Source organism: Camellia sinensis, chromosome 14 (genome assembly GCF_055761805.1).
Source record: "Camellia sinensis isolate YWXY chromosome 14, ASM5576180v1, whole genome shotgun sequence".
NCBI classification, from domain to species: Eukaryota; Viridiplantae; Streptophyta; class Magnoliopsida; order Ericales; family Theaceae; genus Camellia; species Camellia sinensis.
Window position 1 is genome coordinate 52,757,230 of NC_138974.1, and position 10,233 is coordinate 52,767,462.

Here is a 10,233-nt window from a genome sequence, read left to right on the forward strand (position 1 = left end):
TTGTCGAACCGGGAGTCCCGTGCTAGTTCTGTATGTTTCTAAAACTCGTATTGGTCCCTCTCGAGATGTTTGAGGTGGTCCCCGGGATGTCACGTGGCTATTGCACGATTTTGGCCCCCGATGGCCTATTTTCAAGCTTAAGTGTGAAAAAGTCAATTTTTGGACTTAGTTTTCAAGCCACGAGTCCCGTGGTAGTTCCTTATGTTTCCATAACTCGCATTGGTCCCTCCCGAGGTGTTTGAGGTGGTTCCTGGGCCGTCCCGTGGCAGTTGCACGATTTTGGCCCCCGGTGGGCTATTTTCTAGCTTAAGTGTAAAAAATTACATTTTGGGACTTAGTTATCAAGCCGGGAGTCCCGTGCTAGTTCCGTAATTTCCACAACTCACAATGGTCACTCCCGAGGTGTTTGGGGTGGTCCTCGGGCCGTCCCGTGGGTGTTTCACGATTTTGTCCCCCGGTGGCTTATTTTCATGCTTAAATGTGAAAAGTGCATTTTTGGACTTAGTTTTCAAACCGGGAGTCCCGAGCTAGTTCCGTTAGTTTCCACAACTCACATTGGCGCCTCCCAATGTGTTTGAGGCGGTCCCGGGCCGTCCCATGGTTGTTCCACGATTTTACCCCCCGGTGGCCTATTTTCAAGCTTAAATGGAAAAAACTGCATTTTTGGAATTAGTTTTCAAACCGGGAGTCCCGTGCTAGTTCCGTAAGTTTTCACGACTCACATTGGTCCTTCCGGAGCTTTTTGTGGTGATACCCGGGCCGTCTCGTGGCTGCTGCACTATTTTGGCCACCGAGGGTCTATTTTCAAGCTTAAGTGCGAAAAAGTTCATTTTTGGACTTAGTTTTCGAACTGGGAGTCCCCTGCTTGTTCGGTAAGTTTCCACAGCAGAGATTGGTTCCTCCCGAGTTTTTTGTGGTGGTCCCCAGGCCGTCTAGTTGCTGTTGCAGGATTTTGGCCCCCGAAGGTCTATTTTTAAGCTTAAGTGTGAAAAAGTACATTTCTGGACTTAGTTTTCAAACCGGGAGTCCCGTGCTAGTTCCGTAAGTTTCCACAACTCACATTGGTCGCTCTCGAGATGTTTGAGGTGGTCCCCGGGCCGTCTCGTGTCTGTAGCATGATTTTGGCCCCCGAGGGTCTATTTTCAAGCCTAAGTATGAAAATGTGCATTTTTGGACTTAGTTTTCAAACCGGGAGTCCAGTGCTAGTTTCGTAAATTTCCACGACTCACATTGCTCTCTCCCAGGGTGTTTGAGGTGGTCCCCGGGCCGTCCCACGGCGGTTGCATGATTTTGGCCCCCGAAGGTCGATTTTCAAGCTTAAGTGTGAAAAAGTGCATTTTTGGACTTAGCTTTCAAACCGGGAGTCGCATGGTAGTTCCATAAGTTTCCACAACTCACATTGGTCCCTCCTGAGGTATTTGAGGTGGTCCCCGGGCCGCCCTATGGCTATTGCACGATTTTGGCCTCCGAATGTCTACTTTGAAACTTAAGTGTGAAAAAGTGCATTTTTGGACTTAGTTTTCAAACCGGGAGTCCCGTGCTAGTTCCGTAAGTTTCCACAACTCACATTGGTCCCTCCTAAGGTGTTTGAGGTGATACTCGCGCCGTCTCATGGCTGCTGCGCAATTTTGGCCTCCGAAGGTCTATTTTCAAGCTTTAGTGCGAAAAAGTTTATTTTTGGACTTAGTTTTCAAACAGGGAGTACCGTGTTAGTTCCGTAAGTTTCCCCAACTCACATTGGTCCCTCCCAAGGTGTTTAAGGTTGTCCCTATGCCGTCCTGTGGCTGTTGCACAATTTTGGCCCGCGGTGTCCTATTTTCGGGTTTAAGTGTTAAAAAGTGCATTTTTAGACTTAGTTTTCAAACCGGGAGTCCCATGCTAGTTCCGTAAGTTTCCACAACTCACATTGGTCCCTTCCAATGAGTTTGAAGTGGTCCCCGGGCCGCCCCGTGGCTGTTGCACGATTTGGGCCCCCGAAGGTCTATTTTCAAGCTTAAGTGTGAAAAAGTGCATTTTTGGACTTAGTTTTCAAACCGGGAGTCCCGTGCTAGTTCCGTAAGTTTCCACGACTCACATTGGTCCCTCCTAAGGTGTTTGAGGTCATACTCGGGCCCTCTCATAGCTGCTGCACGATTTTGGCCCCCGAAGGTCAATTTTCAAGCTTAAGTGTGAAAAAGTGCATTTTTGGACTTAGTTTTCGAACCGGGAGTCCCATGCTAGTTCTATAAGTTTCCACAACTCACATTGGTCCCTCCTGAGGTGTTTGAGGTGGTCCCCGGGCCGCCCCATGGCTATTGCACGATTTTGGCCTCCGAAGGTCTATTTTCAAACTTAAGTGTGAAACAGTGCATTTTTGGACTTAGTTTTCAAACCGGGAGTCCCGTGCTAGTTCCGTAAGTTTCCACAACTCACATTGGTCCCTCCTGAGGTGTTTGAGGTGATACTCGGGCCGTCTCATGGCTGCTGCATGAATTTGGCCTCCGAAGGTCTATTTTCAAGCTTTAATGCGAAAAAGTTTATTTTTGGACTTAGTTGTCGAACCGGGAGTCCCGTGCTAGTTCTGTATGTTTCTAAAACTCGTATTGGTCCCTCTCAAGATGTTTGAGGTGGTCCCCGGGATGTCACGTGGATATTGCACGATTTTTGCCCCCGGTGGCCTATTTTCAAGCTTAAGTGTGAAAAAGTTAATTTTTGGACTTAGTTTTCAAGCCAGGAGTCCCGTGGTAGTTCCGTATGTTTCCATAACTCGCATTGGTCCCTCCCGAGGGGTTTGAGGTTGTTCCTGGCCGTCCCGTGGCAGTTGCACGATTTTGACCCCCGGTGGGCTATTTTCAAGCTTAAGTGTAAAAAATTACATTTTGGGACTTAGTTATCATGCCGGGAGTCCCGTGCTAGTTCCGTAAGTTTCCACAACTCACAATGGTCACTCCCGAGGTGTTTGGGGTGGTCCTCGGGCCGTCATGTGGGTGTTTCACGATTTTGTCCCCCGGTGGCTTATTTTCATGCTTAAATGTGAAAAGTGCATTTTTGGACTTAGTTTTCAAACCGGGAGTCCCGAGCTAGTTCCGTTAGTTTCCACAACTCACATTGGCGCCTCCCAATGTGTTTGAGGTGGTCCCGGGCCGTCCCATGGCTGTTCCACGATTTTGCCCCCCGGTGGCCTATTTTCAAGCTTAAATGGAAAAAACTGCATTTTTGGAATTAGTTTTCAAACTGGAAGTCCCGTGCTAGTTCCGTAAGTTTCCACGACTCACATTGGTCCCTTCGGAGGTGTTTGTGGTGATACCCGGGCCGTCTCGTGGCTGCTGCACGATTTTGGCCACCGAGGGTCTATTTTCAAGCTTAAGTCTGAAAAAGTGCATTTTCGGACTTAGTTTTCGAACCGGGAGTCCCCTGCTTGTTTGGTAAGTTTCCACAACTGACATTGGTTCCTCTCGAGTTTTTTGTGGTGGTCCCCAGGCCGTCTAGTTGCTGTTGCACGATTTTGGCCCCCGAAGGTCTATTTTCAAGCTTAAGTGTGAAAAAATGCATTTCCGGACTTAGTTTTCAAACCGGGAGTCCCGTGCTAGTTCCGTAAGTTTCCACAACTCACATTGGTCGCTCTCGAGATGTTTGAGGTGGTCCCCGGGCCGTCTCGTGTCTGTAGCACGATTTTGGCCCCCGAAGGTCTATTTTCAAGCCTAAGTATGAAAAAGTGCATTTTTGGACTTAGTTTTCAAACCAGGAGTCCTGTGCTAGTTCCATAAGTTTGCACAACTCACATTGGTCCCTCCTGAGGTTTTTGAGGTGGTCTCCAGGCTGTCCCATGTTTGTTGCACGATTTTGGCCACCGGTACCAAATTTTCAAGCTTAAGTGTGAAAAAGTACATTTTTGAACTTAGTTTTTAAACCGGGAGTCCCGCGTTAGTTCCGTAAGTTTCTACAACTCACATTGGTCCCTCCCGAGGTTTTTGAGGTGGTCCCCCGACCGTCCCATGGCTGTTGCACGATTTTGGCCCCCGAAGGTCTATTTTCAAGCTGAAGTGTGAAAAAGTGCATTTTTGGACCTAGTTTTCAAACCGGGAGTCTAGTGCTAGTTTCGTAAGTTTCCACAACTCACATTGCTCCCTCCCAAGGTGTTTGAGGTGGTCCTCGGGCCGTCCCACGGCTGTTGCATGATTTTGGCCCCCGACGGTCTATTTTCAAGCTTAAATGTGAAAAAGTGCATTTTTGGACTTAGTTTTCAAACCGGGAGCCCATGGTAGTTCCATAAGTTTCCACAACTCACATTGGTCCCTCCCGAGGTGTTTGAGGTGGCCCCTGGGCCGCCCCATGGCTGTTGCACGATTTTGGCCTCCGAACGTCTATTTTCAAACTTAAGTGTGAAAAAGTGCATTTTTTGACTTAATTTTCGAACCGGGAGTCCCGTGCTAGTACCGTAAGTTTCCACAACTCACATTGGTCCCTCCTAAGGTGTTTGAGGTGATACTCGGGCCGTCTCATGGCTGCTGCACAATTTTGGCCTCCGAAGGTCTATTTTCAAGCTTTAGTGCGAAAAAGTTTATTTTTGGACTTAGTTTTCAAACCGTGAGTCTCATGCTAGTTCCATAAGTTTCCACAACTCACATTGGTCCCTCCCGAGGTGTTTGAGGTGGTCTCCGGGCCGCCCCGTGACTGTTGCACGATTTTGGCCTCCGAAGGTCTATTTTCAAACTTAAGTGTGAAAAAGTGCATTTTTGGACTTAGTTTTCGAACCGGGAGTCCCGTGCTAGTTCTGTAAGTTTCCACGACTCACATTTGTCCCTCCTGAGGTGTTTGAGGTCATACTCGGGCCCTCTCATAGCTGCTGCTCGATTTTGGCCCTCGAAGGTCTATTTTCAAGCTTACATGGAAAAAACTGCATTTTTGGAATTAGTTTTCAGACCGGGAGTCCCGTGCTAGTTCCGTAAGTTTCCATGACTCACATTGGTCCCTTCGGAGGTGTTTGTTGTGATACCCGGGCCGTCTCGTGGCTGCTGCACGATTTTGGCCACCGAGGGTCTATTTTCAAGCTTAAGTGCGAAAAAGTGCATTTTCGGACTTAGTTTTCGAACCGGGAGTCCCCTGCTTGTTTGGTAAGTTTCCACAACTGACATTGGTTCCTCCCGAGTTTTTTGTGGTGGTCCCCAGGCCGTCTAGTTGCTGTTGCACGATTTTGGCCCCCGAAGGTCTATTTTCAAGCTTAAGTGTGAAAAAGTGCATTTCTGGACTTAGTTTTCAAACCGGGAGTCCCGTGCTAGTTCCGTAAGTTTCCACAACTCACATTGGTCGCTCTCGAGATGTTTGAGGTGGTCCCCGGGCCGTCTCGTGTCTGTAGCACGATTTTGGCCCCCGAAGGTCTATTTTCAAGCCAAAGTATGAAAAAGTGCATTTTTGGACTTAGTTTTCAAACCGGGAGTCCTGTGCTAGTTCCGTAAGTTTGCACCACTCACATTGGTCCCTCCTGAGGTTTTTGAGGTGGTCTCCAGGCTGTCCCATGTTTGTTGCACGATTTTGGCCACCGGTGCCAAATTTTGAAGCTTAAGTGTGCAAAAGTACATTTTTGGACTTAGTTTTTAAACCGGGAGTCCAGCGTTAGTTCCGTAAGTTTCTACAACTCACATTGGTCCCTCCCGAGGTTTTTGAGGTGGTCCCCCGGCCGTCCCATGGCTGTTGCACGATTTTGGCCCCCGAATGTCTATTTTCAAGCTGAAGTGTGAAAAAGTGCATTTTTGGACCTAGTTTTCAAACCAGGAGTCTAGTGCTAGTTTCGTAAATTTCCACAACTCACATTGCTCCCTCCCAAGGTGTTTGAGGTGGTCCCCGGGCCGTCCCACGGCTGTTGCATGATTTTGGCCCCCGAAGGTCTATTTTCAAGCTTAAATGTGAAAAAGTGCATTTTTGGACTTAGTTTTCAAACCGGGAGCCCATGGTAGTTCCATAAGTTTCCACAACTCACATTGGTCCCTCTCGAGGTGTTTGAGGTGGCCCCTGGGCCGCCCCATGGCTGTTGCACGATTTTGGCCTCCGAAGGTCTATTTTCAAACTTAAGTGTGAAAAAGTGCATTTTTGGACTTAGTTTTCGAACCGGGAGTCCCGTGCTAGTACCGTAAGTTTCCACAACTCACATTGGTCCCTGCTAAGGTGTTTGAGGTGATACTCGGGCCGTCTCATGGCTGCTGCACAATTTTGGCCTCCGAAGGTCTATTTTCAAGCTTTAGTGCGAAAAAGTTTATTTTTGGACTTAGTTTTCAAACCGTGAGTCCCATGCTAGTTCCATAAGTTTCCACAACTCACATTGGTCCCTCCCGAGGTGTTTGAGGTGGTCTCCTGGCCGCCCCGTGACTGTTGTACGATTTTGGCCTCCGAAGGTCTATTTTCAAACTTAAGTGTGAAAAAGTGCATTTTTGGACTTAGTTTTCGAACAGGGAGTCCCGTGCTAGTTCCGTAAGTTTCCACGACTCACATTGGTCCCTCCTGAGGTATTTGAGGTCATACTCGGGCCCTCTCATAGCTGCTGCACGATTTTGGCCCCCGAAGGTCTATTTTAAAGCTTAAGTGTGAAAAAGTGCATTTTTGGACTTAGTTTTCGAACCGGGAGTCCCATGCTAGTTCTATAAGTTTCCACAACCCACATTGGTCCCTCCTGAGGTGTTTGAGGTGGTCCCCGGGCCGCCCCATGGCTATTGCACGATTTTGGCCTCCGAAGGTCTATTTTCAAACTTAAGTGTGAAACAGTACATTTTTGGACTTAGTTTTCAAACCGGGAGTCCCGTGCTAGTTCCGCAAGTTTCCACAACTCACATTGGTCCCTCCTGAGGTGTTTGAGGTGATACTCGGGCCGTCTCATGGCTGCTGCACGAATTTGGCCTCCGAAGGTCTATTTTCAAGCTTCAATGCGAAAAAGTTTATTTTTGGACTTAGTTGTCGAACCGGGAGTCCCGTGCTAGTTCTGTATGTTTCTAAAACTCGTATTGGTCCCTCTCGAGATGTTTGAGGTGGTCCCCGGGATGTCACGTGGCTATTGCACGATTTTGGCCCCCGGTGGCCTATTTTAAAGCTTAAGTGTGAAAAAGTTAATTTTTGGACTTAGTTTTCAAACCAGGAGTCCCGTGGTAGTTCCGTATGTTTCCATAACTCGCATTGGTCCCTCCCGAGGTGTTTGAGGTGGTTCCTGGGCCGTCCCGTGGCAGTTGCACGATTTTGGCCCCCGGTGGGCTATTTTCAAGCTTAAGTGTAAAAAATTACATTTTGGGACTTAGTTATCAAGCCGGGATTCTCGTGCTAGTTCCGTAAGTTTCCACAACTCACAATGGTCACTCCCGAGGTGTTTGGGGTGGTCCTCGGGCCGTCCCGTGGGTGTTATTTAAACGTGCCCTAATCTACCATTATAAGCAGGTAAATAAAAGGGAAGAAAGACGTGAGGTTGGAAGACATACACACACTTACGCACACTTACAGATTTGCCCTCGCTCGGAGGGACCAAATAAATAATACAATTTGCCTAATTAATTGACAAATTAACTAAGCTAAGAAAGACAGTAAGCCGCCTCGGGAGAAAGGCTCGATGCAATGCATGCTCGGTCCTGCTCGGAAATGCACCGCCATGCGTAAGCTGCCTCTGTTTTCCTTCCTTTACTCCTCTGGAGGCTGTCAAAATCTCAGGACTGCTTCCTTGGACCTAGGGGGACACCACCGGCTGAATGGGATTACCACCGACAGTGTTATTTGGCCACCGGCCGTTAATGAAGCTATCGGTAGATAAAGGATTGCCGGTCGGCACTTGGCACTGTCGGTCGGCAGAGTGTTCCTGCAGAATCTGCAACTGACAGCAACAGAGGGCAAGGCAAAGCATGGCAGTACAATTCAAGGCATATATGCACCAATCATGTCCCTTATCATGTTTGTGACTCAAAGGGACATACTCCTTGGTTCTCGGACCATCAATCGCGCATTTCCATGCATGATGGTCCAAGTGACCAAGTGTGCACATTTTGATGTTAAGTGTAATGCAAACCAACAAACCAAAGGGGTCCAATCCCTATCACTAAATCAAGGGACAAGACATGCATGTTCAATGCAACCTAGGCATGTTAGCTAGGGATGCAACATGGCAATGCAAGCAAGCAAGCAATGAACAAGCATACAAGCTAATGGTCATGCAAGACACGGTGCAATCAAAGCATGCAAAGTGTGAGACATGTAACAACATGTAAAGATTGGACTTAAACATGATTTGGGCAGCTCTAAAAGGGGCCAAAACAGTGGCCAAAAGTCAAGGAATTGGAATCAAACCTACATACACATGCAAGTAAGTTGGACCAACACTTAGGCACAAATGCTCAAGCCTCAAAGGGCTACTTCTAAGCACATTTGAATGAGGCAATCATGGATATATGACATGCATTATAAGCCTTGAAAACATGTAGGAAATGATGCCCAATTGACCTACCAATGCAAGCTATGCATGAGTCCAAACCTAAGGACCTAAAACATGACCAAATGACTCATGATGTAAATGACCAAATTGAATCAAAACAACCCCAAATCATGCAAAAGTAAGCCTCGAGAACCACTTAGATGGCATCCAAATGACCTAATCTTAGAGACATACACAATGGCATAAACATGAAGCATGAAACATCAATTCTTGAAACATCAAAAGAGTCATGAAATGCAAGCATATGAGCATGATAATTGGACTGAAATAACATGGTGAATAGTCCCAAACCACTAAATCAATGCAAGAATGTCATGCTATACGTTCATACACTTAAGGCCAACAAGCCGGAATGTAAAGGAGCTATACTAGGCATGCCAAATCCGCCCCAAACAACTATGGACAGACCTCTAGCATGGCAAAATAAGCACACAAGCTTCACAAAACTAGGCCTAAAACATGCTCTAACAAAGGCTAACAACCTAAGGTATATTAAGGCAATAACATGGCATTACATGGTAGGTATGCTAAGCATGCATGGTGTACCAAAACCAACACACAACAAGGTTATATCATGGCATAATAAGCATGGAAAACAACCAAGGCATGATCAATACACATGCTAACATGCTGCTCTCTCAAGAGGCCAAAAGGGGTCCATTTCAAGGACAACAAGGAGAAGGGGTGGCCCTCCCCTTTTGGAGACTTCAAGGCACCATCTGCACCACTGAAATCCCTCAAGATTTCAGTGGTGAAGAGGCCCAAACACCAAAGTCTCGAAACTTGCTCAAAATGGCTCAAAATAGGGCCTTTCAAGGCCTAAGAGGGGTCAAACACCTCCAAACCAAAAAAGACTCTTAATAAACAATCAAGAGGACTAAAAAATAGAACTTTTTTTGTATTATACACTAAGCTCAAAAACGATTTTAAGACAGGTAAAAATGTAATGCAAAAATGGGGAATAAAGGGGCTAGTTTCTTACCCTTGAAGACCCCTTCACAAATGATGCTCCAACAGCCCTCCTTGGCTTGAATCCAACACCAAAACACCAAAATCAGCCCCTTAGAACCTCAGGAGCCAAAGGAAGGTGAAACACTAGGTGTTTGTGTGCAATAGTATGGACTAAAACACCTAGAACACAAAGAGAGTAAAAGAGAGATAGAGTGTGTATCTAACCCTAACTCTAAAACCAGAGCTTCTCTCTGTGTTCTCTCTCCCTAAATGTCTAAAATTTCTAACCCGTGCAACAAGAGAGAAGACCTCTCTTTATAGAGGCTTTTGTCTTGTAAAGCTTACAAGACAAGCTTCTAAAGAGGGAGATCCCTCCATACACGTGTATAGAGGGGAGCCAAAAGCAAGACAGCTGTCTCAAAATATCTGCAAAAGCAGATGCACAGTAGTCGGTCGGCCAAAGATGCCATTTTGACAAAAAATAGTGCCGACCGGCAATATACATTGCCGGTGGAAGCAAAAACCAGCCGGTGGCCTCTGGCCATAGCCGATGGTGTGTGGGGATGCATCACAAGGCATTCTCTGCCCTTCCAAGGCAAAACACAAGTGTTTGGTGCAAAACCAGACACTAAATGGTCGAGTTCGGAGATCCTGAGGCAAGGCGCGTAGTCGAGACTTCCGGGAACTCCAAACGAACACAAACATGGATAATCACCAAGTGTTCCAATGGTGACGTCCAAGTCTTGAGGACGGTCAAAAATGGGGTGTCTACAGGGACAAGCTGTAGACACTCCATTTTTTACTGTCCTCAAGACTTGGTTGTGCTTGTAGGTACATCCAGCCAC